Below are 16,007 nucleotides of genomic sequence, written 5' to 3' on the forward strand. Positions count from 1 at the left end.
CAGTAATGCGTTACACTGGTCAAGTTGCTAACTTTCTTCACTGGTATTGTTATAGGGTATTTAGGCCCAGGTAAATTATTTTTAAAAGTTAATAAATATCAGAAATAAGTGAAAAGGGTGGAAATCCTACCTTCAGCATTGAAACGAAAAGTAGAGAAGTCACTGGCATTTGAACTATTGGTATTTTAAGGCTGTGACCAAGACAGCAATTTGTCATTTCACAGCCAGCTAATTCTTCTTTCAGAGAATTTCAGTAACTTACTAATTGTTTACGGGAGGCTATAACAGTGAGAGTGCCTGGATTTCCTTGCTTTGGGGGACTGTTAATCTTGTGTGTTGCCTAATGAAACTGTAAACGGAAAATTATAGCTTCACTCCGAGAGTGAGAAGGCTTATTCCAACAGATGGCATCAAAACGCCGTCTACGCTGTGGCCGCTGATTGTTAATTGTGCCTGTGAAACAATCCTTTTAAACAGAGTAATGCATTTTATCATCCAGATTACAGCTCTCTGCTTTTGGGTTTCTCAATGTGTGTTAACATTTTCTGTAAGAAAGTGTAAGATTTAGTGATTGCCTAATTATCAGATTAAACAACAGAACCACAGCCAACTCAATCATGTTTAGGAACCGTACACCGGGGAGACAGATAACCACCATGCACATGTTTAAAGATATGCTTTTTGAGAATGTTTGAGTTCTTACTGGGTCTTTATAAACCAAGAGGGATGGGCCAGGTCTAACCTCATCGAATAAAAACGGTATAAACAAAAACAACTTAACCACATGATAAACACAAACTGTACTTGAATTATAGCTCATTCTGGGTGAAAATGTATATAATTCACATAAATCTTTTAAATTAAAAGGAGCTGTGTGAGGCACAAAGAGAGGACTACTCTCTGAAATATTTAGAAATTATAGTTTTAGTGAAATCCTACAAACAAGAGGAGGTGTGGATTTGATGACATCATGGGAGAAAGACCATTCCAGAATACTCTTTCATGCTGTGTTGGTGTCATGAAGCTGTATTGTCCATTGGTCCTGCCTGCATCCTGGTGATTTGGAACTGGAAGCATAAAGTTTAAAGATGTAGAGAGATCAGCATTTGTGTCAGCAGGAGGTAGCTTTTGGTTTATGAGTGTCATGGAAGACTGACCTCTTCACATCTCATACAGCAAGTACGTATGAAATTGATGGCTGGCACACTCCTGTTTCCATGTCCTGTCATGGCCACAGTGACAGGTAAGTTAGAGAGTAACCCCACTCTCTGAGCGGGACATAGCTCAATTCCATTCCTGTCTTCAGGACTTTTCACTGGATCTGAAAATCCCTTCAAGGCAGTGCTCCACTTGGAAGGCTATTAGTAAACCTTATGAACGATGTAGATTCCAGATGGAAACACTCCAGACTGGGAAATATATGAAACTACAAAACTGCCTCAGCATTGAAAAGACAGCTTCACAAGTTTGTGGTAAACTCTTGTTCAGAACACGATTTCTGAAAAGATTTAGAATTCCGTCAAACCATCACTTCCTGATTTTTGAGTCTGTAATAGATTAGAAAGGCAAACAGCTAAAGGTGCTTACAGGGCCTGATACTGATGCCTCACTCTGAAGTAAGAGTAAATCAGACACACTTGATAACTACAGTGGGAAATCAGTTAACAATGGGCTGGCCCGGCGCATGTCATTTCACCTACTGACCAGGATGAACCTTCCAGATATAAGATTTTTCTTATCATGTACCCCCTGGCAAGATGAACTGAAGATAGGGTCTAGCATCTATAACCTCGATAGAATCATTAGAAAAGACAGGAAAATAAAAGGGCAGTCTACAAAGGAACTGACCAGTAACTCGCCAAGAGGAATGGGGTCATGACAGATAGGGCAGAGGAAGAGCTGACACTCGTCAGGGAGACTAAGCAAACAGATGAAGCCAATTTTAGGGTTCTGCATTGGGTCAAAACAAAGAAAGGCTATGAATAGAACAACTGGCGACATTTGAGTGCGGTCTGACATTCAGTTCACAGTTTGATACCAGCGTAATTTATTGATTTTAGTTATTATATTATGGCTATGTAAAAGAGGGAATAGAGTGGGAGTTTATGTAGAAGCTCTATACAACTTTTAAGTAGTCTACATTGTTTTAGGGTAAAGACTTTTTAAATCCTATAATGCTCCTGGCGTCTACTATTTGGGACTATTTGATGTACAGACATTTAAAAAAAAGCCCTCTGCTACATAGCTGTATTGTATAATCATTGATAACATGAGCACAAGGGAAGGTTATTTTTGATGTTAAATGTTTAATGGAAGTCAAAACACAATACCGACATACGTATTTTCAATATAAAATATTTGGAAACTAAATGATCAAATTTCAGTTACTTGATAAATCTCTTCTGTGAGAATCCAGATTCATTAGTGATGCTGTGAAACAACTCATTACCCTTCCATCAGAACCACTCTTACTGGACCAGGCTCTAGACCCTCTTCTTCAAGCCTCTACCCAAAGATGGACATAGGACTCTGGTGGCTAGTGTACAGGCAGTGCCCTTTGACTTTGATGCTGTGTAGGCATGGGGTTTGAGCGAGGGCTTTGAATGTAGGGATGAGGTTTGAGCGAGGGCTTTGAATGTAGGGATGGGGTTTGAGCGAGGGCTTTGAATGCCTTGTCTGCTCTACAACAGCAGTGAGATATTTTTGCACTTAGAGATCACATTAAATAATAATTCTGGACTAAGTACAGTCTTCTAGTGATGTCTTCTTCCTTTTCAATATGAAGTCCCAAGCCGCACTTTCACCAAAATCCAAGTGGACTAGCTGTGATTGGAGCCTGGTCTCCTGAATTGTTGAGAGCCGTGGTGTCCTGGAGTTAAAAGAATGTAAGCTTGTCTTTTTTCTCAGCTATAATTTAGCAAATAAGACTGGATGTCTTTGGGCAGACCATTGCTCCCATTGGTGGTGGTGGTGGGGGGGTTGTAAGCTATGTATGTTGTATACTGTTGCAGTTTTATTTCTATTACTGTGATCGGCACCATGCGACCAACTTGGGAATAAAAAGAATTTTGTTTGTTTGTTGGCTGGTTTTTTTATTTTATTGATTATTTGTTTATTTATTTATTTTCTTATTGATCCAATAAACAATCTGTCATGAAAGGAACTCAAGATAGGAAGTGAAGAAGAGGCCAGAGAGGAGAGCTGCTTACTGGCTTGCCACTCATGGCCACTCAGCCTTCCTCATAGCACTCAAACCCTTGCCCAGGAGTGGCACAACCTAATGCCCCCACAGACTGTCCCGTGGATCAGTCTGAGGGAGGCTTTTTCTCAGTTGAGGTTCCCTCTTCCCAGGTGACTTTAGCTGTGCCAAGTGGACAAAAAAAGTTAATCAGGAGTTACCACCATGTGTTCAAGCTGGTGAGTCACCATGAGAATCGGAATTGGACTCTAGTTCTTCTGTGCATTTCAAAAACCTCTCTGAAAGACCCAGACCAAATGACACACACACACAGTGACATATCAGCACGATTGCTCACACAAGTATCTAGACCAGTGCTCTTCATCCTTCGAGACGAAAGATTCGTTTTAAATGTCAGAAACTTCACAATCCGTGTAATAGCTAATATAGGTTTAATTTTACTCGTCTTTCATGGCGCGCGCGCGCGCGCGAGTGTGTGTGTGTGTGTGTGTGTACATACATATGGAAGTCCGCAGTCAATCTTGAGTACATTCCTTAGGCACTCTTCACCTTACTTTTTCAGACAATCTCTCAATAGTCAGCTGCTCCCCAGTTAGGCTAGGCCAGTTGGCCAGCTGAGCCCCAAAGAATGTCCTATTTCTGTCTCCCCAATGTTGGGATTGCATAAGCCACCACCTCCAGCTTTTTGTGTGGATGCTGGGGACTGAACTTGAGTCCTCATGCTTTTGTGAGAAGCCCTTTACCAAACACTGAGCCATTTTCCCTGACCTTGATACATGTTCAATGATTGTGCTTAGTAAAACACACAGTGGCAAAAGATAAGAAAGAACTGATTATTTTAAGTGTTTACTTTATTTCATACAATAATATATATTTAATTTAGAAGATAATAGTAAACTTAGGTGAGTGGCATGTAGTTTAGTGTGTGCTTGTACGCATAGGACTCCACAGAACAATCCTATTCCATGGGGCTCCTCCTCAGCCTGTGAGCCACTAGTCTGGAACATAAACGCAACGGAAGTCTGTCTTGCCAGAGTCGCTATCAGAAACCCATGGTAGGGCTCAAGGCATTTAGCCTCCTAGACTGGGTCATGGGGGCGGAGGCAGGGGACTGGAACATGACCAAGGAAAGCCGTGGAAAAGCAAGGATGAGATGAATACCATTGACTGTGCCGCAGGGGAAGGCTATGCTGGGTAGCTAGAAAAAAAATTGGTTAAATGAGGCAAGCAGATATTACGGAGATTATGAAAATCTAAGCTCCAGAGTTACAAACGCCTATTAAGGCAGAGCATGGGAGCAGGGCCCACAGAGCAGGGCTGTAATCCTGGTCTACTCGTCATCAGACTCTGGCAAGTGAAGGTTTGGCACCTCAACTGTCTCCGTCAGTACAGCTGGGATAATGACACGGACCACTCGGAGAAGAGAGCATCTGTGAAATTTCCTAGTGAGCTTTCAGTCTATTTGGGTTGAATCTGGAATAGAGAACTATCTACAACTATTGAGCTGTGAGTCAGCGTGAGGAAAGTGATATATTAAAGGAGATTAGGTTGGCAGCCAGGTTTGAGTTGGATTAGAGTCAGGAAAAAAAACACACACACACAAGAAAACTGCCCCAGGGACCCAGGCTCAAAAACTGTGAACAAAGGACCCAACGGAGGTTGAGATGAAAACTGATTGGATTTTTAGTTTGATAAGATATGAGGGATGAGATAAACCCAAAGTAGTTTTGAGATTTTAGAAAGCTGTGGATGAGCAGTTGACACACTGAGAAGGGAAAGGACAGAGAACTGGATGAGAAGGATGTGACATGGGCACAATGGATGGACACAAGAGCCCTTAGTTATGTGGGGACCCGTGTTGGAAAGATGCAGCCAGTGAAGGGGAAGCTTGAGCTGAGCTGACAAGGGGTAGGGACCAGGAAGCCCGGTGATGGCAGGGAATTGTGAGAGTCTGGGTAACTGGTAGGAATTATAAATGAAGGAAGACCAGGGACTTGGGATCAAGCCTATGTGATACTTTCTCTTGAGAAACTGCTGTAAAGGCTGATCAATTCATTAATTGGAAGGTAATAAAATGGAATGAAATTTGAGTCATCTTATAGGGTATTCATCTTACAACAGTGCTTTGGTTCAGAATTTACATGGGCCATAGCTGTAGACATGTTACCTTCCCTTTTTTTGTTTTTGTTTTTGTTTTTGTTTTTCGAGACAGGGTTTCTCCGTGTAGCTTTGCGCCTTTCCTGGAACTCACCTGGTAACCCAGGCTGGCCTCGAACTCACAGAGATCCGCCTGGCTCTGCCTCCCAAGTGCTGGGATTAAAGGCGTGCATCACCACCGCCCAGCGACCTTCCCTTTTAAGAGAATGACTGACAGCTCATTTATAGCCCTCCTCTCAAGGTGAGGATTACAAGAGACTCCATTCTGTCTGTTCTTCCTGGGGTATGGAACAAATATGATCACATGGCTAGGATGACTGACAGGCTGAGCCACACAGTAGCCTTGTTACTAGAGAGGTCCCTCGGCATTCTAAAACCTTCAGGACTCACCCTCTACCTAGCACCACACAGTATTGCTCAGCTCCCAGAGCTGCACAGGTTTGGCCTCCAGGACACCAGCTCATAGGCTTGCTCTGAACCTTGACCTTTGATACTCCTTCTCTTCGTGCCCTTTGGAAGTCCTTTAAGTCTTGGCTCCAATATCTCATCTGCCCAAAGACTGTCCTGGTTCTCCAGCGACAGAGAACTTGGCTGTCAGCCTGCATGTGGCACCTTTTCTGTCTACTTTACATTGCATGGCATGTTACACACTTGCCTCCCACACGCGACTTTGAACTCCACTGCAGGGGATGAGTCTGACTCAAGGGCACCTCCCACGCAGCACCTGGCCTTGTCCCTCACATACTGATTGCCAAATTGAGAAGAGGATGATGTTTTCCAAGCTATACGTCAGTGCATCAGGAGGAAAGGAAAGTGGCCAGGGAAAGCAGGGGAGTTGAAAGGAGAAGGAAATGTAGCTGATGACTGGGGTGGGAAGCCGTCACCTCTGGAGGTGACTAGGAAGAAGGCCATGGGCTCTTTGCAGCCTGGAATCTCCAACGCTGGAGGTGAGGGTCAAGGACACAGGCCTCTGTGGACAGGTTGAGGTAAGGGTGTAAGGTTTAGGAACATGACTCAGACTGGATGACCTTGTCACACAGCAGAGGGACAAAAGCTTATAAAGCCCTAGAGAAGCAGTGTGGGGTGTGGAGGGGATTGATAGAATCTCTGTCCATTCTAGGAACAAAAGTGAGACATGAAGAATTTAAAATTTCCACATGTGGCCAAAAAAAAAAAAAAAAAAGAAGGGATTCCTTTGGGGAAGAGATAGATCATCTGAAGCCCAGTTGATCAATCCCCACATTATTAAACTTATAATAACCTATAGCATTTGGCTATAGCCACTGAGTCCTCAAATTTGATTGAGCGGTAACTTGTGATAATGCAGGTAATCAATAGATAGTGGGCAAGACGGACGAATTAGTGACTTTTAATATAGTTCCTCGTGTTTAGGCAGTGCTTTTCCATCCCTAGGGCTCCACAGTCTTCATTAGCTCCTTTGAGCCTCACATTCCCTGTCAGGCTGGCAAAGGCAGTGAGGTTTGTTCGTGCCTGGATTCCTGTTGATTCCACAGCCCCCACTGCCCTTCTCATGCAGGCAAAGGGAGGGCTGGTGACTTCTTAGCTGCCGTGCGCATACCTGATGATGCTTGACTGAAGCTCTGTGAACGCAGGACTTGTGTCTTCTTTCCCAGACATTTCACACATAGTGTGGACAGTGTGTGGATCTACTAATGTGTGGGAAACATATCTGCTGCTAAGCAGTTTGCCTTGGCAGCTACTGTTTCTAGAAAGTTGCTGGGGAGTGACTTGGTAGAGGAATTGGCAGTGGAGGATATGGCTAAGGAGATAGAAACTAGAACAGACCTAGGTGACGCTAGCCTATTTGGCCTCGAAACTTACTGTTAACTAACTCCTAATCATGAGTTGAATTCCTATCTCTAGTTTTTAAGAATATGGATATATTAATAAATGGGGTCTTTGAGGGTATACTTAAGTTAAAATGAGGTTTGATCTAATAAGAAGAGGAGAATTTGGGGCTAGGAAGATGTCTCAGCCAGTAGAATGCCATGAGTTCAATCCCCCCAAACCATGTGAAAAATCTGGGCATGGTGGTGCATGCTTTAATCCCAGCGCTGAAGAGGTGAACACAGGAGGGTCTCCAGCTAGCCTCGCATACCCAGTGAGCTCTATGTTCAGTGAGTCATCCTGTCTCAAAGAAAGAGTCAAGGTTGGCCCTGGCCTCCATGTGCATGTCCACCTGCACACAGGTGTGTACCCACCATAGACACAAATAACCAAAGAAGGGAGAAATGGATCCTGGTGTGTACAGAAGGATAGCCGTGTAAGAACACTGGGACACGGCAGCTGCCATGGTCTGATTCACTCCACATTTACAAGTTCAAACCTAGTGTAGTGACCAGTGTTATAGGGTTAGGAGGGGAAGGGCTGCAGGGAACCAGTGAGTCCCCTTTGCGTTCCTGCTTTCTGCCAGGTGAAGACACCAGAGTCCATTCTGTCTTGTGGCTCTACTCTCTACCATTGGGCAAGACGGATGGAGCCAGTTGTGAAGAAAGGGGCCTCTGCAGACGCTGTACCTGCTCACACCTTGGGCTTGCACTGTTGGCCTCTGTAGTTATGAACAATACGTTTTTGGTGTTTGTGTATAACCCTGACGTGGTATTTTGTTATGGCCATACAAACACACTAGGCAGTGTCTGTCTCTTCCAGCCAGGAAGAGGGGCATCAGACGGAACTGACCACTCCAACACCTTGGTCTTGAACTTCGAACTTCCAAAACTGTAGGGAAATAAGTTACTGTTGTTTAAGGCAGTGGTGGTTTGTCATGTCAACCCTGGATTTTGTGAGCACTGGTTCAAAAAGTAAGGAGAAGAAGTGATTGAGAAGACACCTGATGTCAACCTCTGACCTTCACACGCATGGACACATATGCACACACATGTGCACACACTGTTAGAGAATCAACATGCTTTCCCATGAGAAATCACTCCTCCACTTAGAGATCAATAAAGAAAAACTGTTTACTAATAGTGCACAGCTCGTTCTGGCTAATGCAGCAAAGGGAGCCAGCACTGAACAGAAGTCCTATCAGTTTATATAGTTTCTCAGCCCCAAGTTACACTTTGACCAAACATGTTTCACAGAGACAGAAATCCCCTGGTTTGACTGTTTGGACAAATGTGAAGGTTTACAGTGTAAATTGTTGTTGTAGTTACCTTGAAGCAGACCAGTGCTGCTGCCCCAGGCAGCTGTGGCCAAGAGTTATGCTCCTTCTGCTCAGAGAACCAGGGGCATGGCTTTAGTGAAATTCTACTTCACTTCCTAAGCAAGGTGAGTAGATCTTTGTAACACCAATGTCTTATTCTCAGTTCCTTCTCTATCAGTTCTGAGTGTAGTTTAAAGGGAAAGAGAAACCCTGTGCTCAAGAACTAAAGCTGCTTTTCTGTGGCTCAGGGATGTCATCTGTAAGAGATTAACATATCATTTTAATTGTATACAAATTAATTAATAATGAACATCTAAACCATTGGAAAGTCAAGGGCCTCTTTCTGAGCTGATGGTGTCTACAGATTCATCAGGCAGATAAGTCAAAACAAGTTCTATTACTAATAATGCTGCTATGATAGTCAGAACCTGGAAACAACCTAGATGCCTCTCAACCAAAGGATAGATAAGGAAAATGTGGTACATTTTCACAATGGAATATTACTCACTGTAATGAGTAATATGTAAAAATATTCATATGTAAAAAAAATAATGACCTCATGAATTTGCAGGCAAATGGATGGAACTGGAAAAAAATCATTGTGAGTGAGGTAACCCAGACCCAGAAAGACAAACATGGTATGTACTCACTCATAAGTGAATATTAGGAGTAAAGTATAAGATAACCAAGTTGCAGTCCCCAGCCCCAGAGAGGCTAGGTAACAAGGAGGGCCCAAAGAGGGATACACAGATTTCTCTGGGAAGGGGAAATAGAAGAGATCTCCTGGGTAAACTGGGGGTAGGGATGGATGGTGGGGATGGAGGGATGGGAACTGGAGGGAGTGGGTTGGGTGGGCTGAGTGTGTGTGTAGTGGGGGTAAGGTTGAGGGTGGGGCAGAAAGGGAGAGTAACAAAAGAGGCGTCTTTATGGGGGACATTTTGGGGTTAGGCAGAAACCTGATACCAGGGAAACCCCCAGGAATCCACAAGGATGACCCAAGCTAAGACTCCTAGCAATAGTGGAGAGGATACTTGAACTGGCCATCTCCTATAATCAGATTGGTGACTATCCTAATTGTCATCAGAGATACTCTATCCAGTAACTGAAGGAAGCAGATGCAGAGATCCACAGCCAAACACTGGACTGAAGACAGGGAGGAGGAACTATACGAGCCAGAGGGGTCATGATGGGGGGAACCCACAGAGACAGCTGACCTGAGCTAGTGGGAGCTCATGGACTGTGGACCAACAGTTAGGGAGCCTGCAGGGGACCAACCTAGGCTCTCTGCATGTATGTGACAGTTGTGTGGCTTTGTCTCTTTATGAGGCTCCTAGCGGTGAGATCAGGACCTGTCCCTAGTGCTCAGCTGGCTTTTGGGAACCTGTTCCCCAGCTGAATTACCTTGCTCAGCCTTGATGCAGGGGGAGGAGCTTGGTCCTGCCTCAACTTCATGTGCCAGATTTTGTTGAAGCCCCTGGGAGGCCTGGCGCTTTCTGAGTGGAGACAGAGGAGGAGTGGATGGGGAGAGGGGTAGATGGGGAGTGGGGGAGGTGGTCACAGGAGGAGAACAGGGAGGGGAAACTGTGGTCAGTAAATAAAATAAATGAAAAAAAGTTACTTAAATAAAAAAAAAACTTGTAAGAATCTGTTACGCTTCAGCTCCAGAATATTAAGAATCACTTAGAGAAATGTTGCATCTTTTAAGTGTAAATACCAGTGTTCTTGGGAAAAGCATGAAGGAATTTTTAAGTGCTCATGGCCCACACCAATCCCACAGCTACATGGTTTTCACCTTTTACATTGAAAATTTCATGTGCCAAGCATCTTCTAATGCTTACAGAGGAAGAACTTGAAATCATTTCATGGAAGTACCAAAAGAACCAGGCACGATGACTAACTGTCTTAGTCACCGTTTTATTGCTGTGAAAAGGCACCATGGCCAAAGCAGCTCTTATAAAATAAAACATTTAATTGGGCTTGCTTGCAGTTTTAGAGTGTTAGTTCATGATCATCATGGTGGGAAGCAGATGGGCACAGCAGCAAGTAGCTGAGAACTTTACAACCTGATACCTAGACAGCAGAGAGAGAGAGAGAGAGAGAGAGAGAGAGAGAGAGAGAGAGAGAGAGAGAGAGAGAGAGAGAGAGACTGGGCCTAGCATGGGGTTTTTGAAACTGAAAGCTCACCCCCAGTGACACACCTCCTCTAACAAGGCCACACCTACTCTAGTAAGGTTACATCTCCTCCAAATCCTTCCCAAACAGTTCCACTAACTGGAGAGTGAGCACTCAATGTATTAGCCTATGGGGCCATTCTTCCTCAAACCACCATAATGACTCAGGGCTTCAATCACAGCTTGTATGAGGCAAAGGCAGGGGGATTGCTGTAAGTTTGAGGCCATTGTGGCTACAGAGGGAAACTGTCTCAGTAACACCAAATAAAACAACACAAAAGAAGCAGTGTGCATAATTTTATAATTTGAAACCTCTGAGCAGAAGCGGATTTAATACACTGCTCTGCTTCAATCCTGTCTTGACTCTCTGGCCTTGGGCAAAGTGCCAACACTGACAGGAGAAGCTTGCTTCCCAAGCCTCAGGGTGCCTCATCTAGCCTTCATCGGTCTAGGGTATGGATTTGCATGAGTTTCGTTATGAAGAAAACTTTCATTGCTATTTACAAAGAACACCAGTGGGGGTGCTTTTAATGGAACACTTTCTAAAAGAGCCAGATAGAAGCTTTGGTAGTTGAGAATCATCACACATGTACACATGCACACATGCGTATACACACACACACACACACACACACACACACACACACACCTCTAGACTCCAAGTTTGTGTCGTTTGCGAATGAAATCAGAATTGGAGTTTGATTCTTCCCACCTGCTAAACAGTAATGCAGATACCACTCTGAAGGACTCACATTTTCTATTTTCATACTTAAAGCTAAATTTTATAGGAGTATTGAATAGAATTGAAATGTGAAATGGGCCTATTATTACGTTTTTAAATAAGTAGAAAAAGGGCAAGACTGTACATTTACTTCTTATATGACAAACATTGTCTATGTAACAGTCTTCATGAAACCATGGAAGAAGTAAAAAAAAATGTCTAATTAGCAAGTAGTGATGAGAGCATTTGTTTTACCTACAGTCTGGAAAATATTGTTTCCCATGAATGCAGGAGTTACTATGAGTGCTCTGGGCAGTGTCTGGCAAGGTTTTAAAATAAGGCATTTATGCATGGCTGTACCGCAGCTGACTAACCATTGGCTGCATCCTGGTGATGGGTTATTCCAGCTGTCTCTCTCCCCATCTTAGTGGCCTAGGGAGTCATCCTGCCAGCAACATCTGGAACCCAAACCAGGATTCCATCACCTCATAGGCACTCAGGATCCTGGCACAGCATTTCTATTGGAAAGGCTTGTTGGTTGTGTGAGGCCATTGGTTACTGAGCACAATGTTGTTTATTTCCTGCAGTGTTGAAGCATATATGATCTAACACATTGAATCCCATAGTGAAACAAAGGAGAACAGAAGTAAACATAGTCGTGGCACTAGATGCTGGGAGAAAGACCATTGACCCAAATCATGGCCAGATTAAACCGAGCCTTACATGTGTACATCAGAGTCGAATCTGTGGCTGTCTCCCCTAAGGTGGGGCAAAGCCACAAGATGGGTATTTTTTTAAAGTAAGCATGGTTACAGAAGCAAGACCAGGCAGTTAGAACTTTACAAAGCCAAGTGCCAGGCTGAGCTGCAGGAGTCCAGTCAAAGAGAAAGAAGAGGGAGTCTATGAGCAAGAGGTATCAAGATCATGATGGGGAAACCTACAGAAAAAGCCAAACCAAGCTAGTGGGAACTCATGAACTTTAGCTGTGGAGCCTCCACAGGACTGGACTAGGCCCTCTGCATAAGCAAGACAGTTGTGTAGCTTGATCTGCTTAAGGGGCCCCTGGCAGTAGGATTGGGATTCATTCCTGGTGCATGAGCTGGCTTTCTGGAGCCCACTGCCTATGGTGGGACACCTTGCACAGCCTTGATGTAGGGGGAGGGGCTTGGACCTGCCTCAACTGAATGTACCAGGCTCTGTGGACTCCCCATGGGAGGCCTTACCTTGTCAGAGGAGGGGATGGGGATGGGCTGGGAGGGGAACGCTTGGAGGGCAGGAGGAGGGAAGAGAGGAGGATCTGTGGTTGGTATGTAAAATGGATTAAAAAATTATTAATTAAATAAAATCTTCCTTGGAGCATTTGTTACAAAACATTTCATGACTATGGGGTGGGGCACAACCCAGCAATGAGAAACAGAAACACTCAAGCTTTACAGTAAATAGAAACTTAACTTGGCTGCAGATTCAAAATGGCTTCCAGGAACAAAATGGAGTTGTGCTAGTTCTTCACTTGGAGGACCTCAACATCAGCAGCCGCCCTTTCTCAAGGACAGGGGTCTCCCCCTTGCTCCATACTGCTGCAGAGCATTCTGTTTGCATAGTCAGTTCTTCTTACAAGTCAAACTCTCTACAAGATTGGGATGGATGTTGCCATGCATCCTCCACTAAGCGATTTCCAAGACTGGAGAGATGGTTCAGTTAGTGAATTGCTGGTCACACAAGGGTGAGCTCCTGAATATGGCTCCCTGGAGCCCATGTGAAAAGCTGGGTACAGGGCACCTGTCATCCGGGGAAGTGGCCACAGATAGATCTCTGGAGCTTGTTGGCAAGCCCATCTGACTGAATCAGTGATCCAAGATTCAGAAATACTCTGTTTCCAAAATGAAGGTGGATTATGATTGAGGGAAACACCTGATGCTGACCTCTGGCCTCCATATGCACCTGCACACACATGTGTGCAAACAAACATTATATGTATGAATGCATGTGTGTATATATATACATGTGTCTGTGTATAGTGAATAAAGCCATTTTCCTATCTCTCTCTGCTTTCCAGTGCTATATAATGGTCTTGAAATTCTAAACATCATCCAGCTTTTCAAATTTGGTTTCATACACTTGCTCGTCTGTATTGCCTTAGAACTCTGAGCTCACGTTTCCCCTAGGAGTCTGCTTCTGTACATGCCGATAAAAGCCAGTGTTTATGTGAGCTACTATTACCAAAACACTGCAAGTGGCATCTTCACCAATAAACAGAATTAGAACAAACACAGTCAGAAGTATTTCCACCTGTCTTGGCCACTAGTCTCTCAGGCAGAGGAAGGTTTATGTCACCATGGCAGAAAATGGAGACTTCTGTCACTTGGAGGACCGTAGAGGACTGTGGACTTTGGTGATACCAAGCTGTGGGCTAGCAAGACGGCCAACAGTTAAAGGTGTTTGCTGTGCAAACCTGACATCCTGATCTTGATCCCCAGAGCCCACTTAAAGGTGGAAAGAGGGAGCCAACTAGACTAGTCACCCTCTAGCCTCCACACGTGCCCTGTGGCATGCACACCCCACCTCCCAATAACACATAATGATGAGTACAATAAAATGACGTCGAGCTTACTGACAGAATGGCTGGTTTTCTCTTCCCTGGCAGAAATGTATTTGCTGGTTCTACAATCAGCATTGTTCTTTGGATTCAAGAATGCTTCATAGGGGGCTTGAGAAAGTGTGGGAGAAAAGTATTTCTGAGAAAATGAGCAAGCATTTGATTTCATGGAAAAATAAAAGGGTGTTAAAGAGATACAAGTGTATGTGCAACAAACTGGCCATGATAAAATTTACCTTAAAGTTGGAGTAGAATGAAAACACATCTAGCCTGTGGCTTCTTGGCCTGTCGGAAAGGATGGTTCTGGTTTGGGCTGGAGGCCTGGGCTCCTGAGCCAGCCCCAGGAGGTCATTCAAGATGGGTCACTGTCCAAAGTGGGCTGGCAGCAGTGAGAAGACAGTGCCCTCTGGGCAGCTGGGAAGTGGCATTGCAGGTCGGAGGTGCTTTGTGGCACAAGGTATTTTAGGACCATGTCACCAGGAAGAGGTGATTTGTGAGCACCACAGCCATTGTGACTTGTGTTACCAGACACCACACTGCTTATAAATATGGCCGTTTAGCCCTATTAACCTCAAAAGAAGTAATTCTTACTTTCCAGATAAGAAAAGTGAAGTTTTGTAAAAAACAAAACAAAACAAAACAAAAAAACAAAAAACTGTTTTGTTCACAGTGACAAATGGTAGCCCATGTCTGAGCCCTGAGCTGGTTGCACTGAGGTCTGGAGTAGGTCAGGAGGCCTCTCTCCGATAGAGTGAGAAGTTGCTCCATGAAAACAAGAGGTAAAATGTGTACCTGGTAATGGTGTAAGTCACATGATACTGTTACCTTTTGCACTCGTTCAATATTTCGTGCTGAGTACCAACGTGGCCAAGGCATTCTGGGTATTCTGCACATTGGTCCTCCCTTCCTCCAAGCATTTTGTGGCAAAGCTCTTCACACATCTGGAAAGTCTGTTGGTTTCCTCTTCTGTTTTCACAGCCTGTGGTCGGCAAGAATAGGGACTGCTCCCGTAAGCTCTCACTTAGTAGTTGTTGGGTGGGATTACTTAATTTAATAACTCAACCACATTGAGCAGCAGAAGAAAATCAGGAATTTATTTCTGTGGACAAGTACCAAACATTATATTAGAATTTAAAAATTTGGAGCAATTGTTTGTTTATTTTTTTCCTTTTCTTTTTTGGTGGTTCTTTTGTTTCTGGTGCAGGATGTGTTACTACGTCCAGACCCACTGTCAGACAATACAATAAAGCAGTTTAGTTCTGTGTTCACACCGAGGAAGGAACCTCAAGAGTTTAGCGTCACCCTTCACCAGCTCTGTAAAATTTCTCCTTTCGACTATTTCCTGTTAAATTCTGTTTGCATTCTGTGGCACACGGCAGAGTGCTTCTCGGCCTATATTTTTTTAATTACATTTAGAAACAAGAGTGACTATTGTAGCTAAGCAAGTTCATAATCATGATTCTGAGATTTAAATTCTGTCTTCTTTACTCTGGCTGTGTATCCACTCATGGGTGTAAAAAACAAGAATATTTTATTCTTGTTCTGATATGTCCTACTAATACATGTTTATGGGAGAAAATTGTCATAGTTATTAAAAGAGTCTATGACATTTTCTAAAGAGTGTGGGTATTGCCTGCACAGGCTGGCTGAATTCCAATTTGTGTAATTACATTCGGCTGTCTGGTTACCTTAGCGATTCTCTCTCTTGCTCCCTGGGTCCTCACGGTGGTTAGCTTGGCTCAGATACTCCTGTTTGCTGTTCCTAGCTTTATATAATAGGAGCCAAGGCATTCTTCTCTTTAGAATTGTATTTTCTATCTAGTCAGACACACTTAAAATATATGCATTTTGAGGCACATAGTCAAGCCTGACTTTCTAATCAGATTTTTTGTTTTTAGAATAGAGTGGGCCATAGAATTAGGTAGGAAATTGTGATCCTTGGTTTTTCTGTCCTTTGTTATATTAATTATTACTGTGGAAATTTGAGCAATTTCATA

This window comes from Peromyscus eremicus, chromosome 6 (assembly GCF_949786415.1).
Source record: "Peromyscus eremicus chromosome 6, PerEre_H2_v1, whole genome shotgun sequence".
Lineage (NCBI taxonomy): Eukaryota > Metazoa > Chordata > Mammalia > Rodentia > Cricetidae > Peromyscus > Peromyscus eremicus.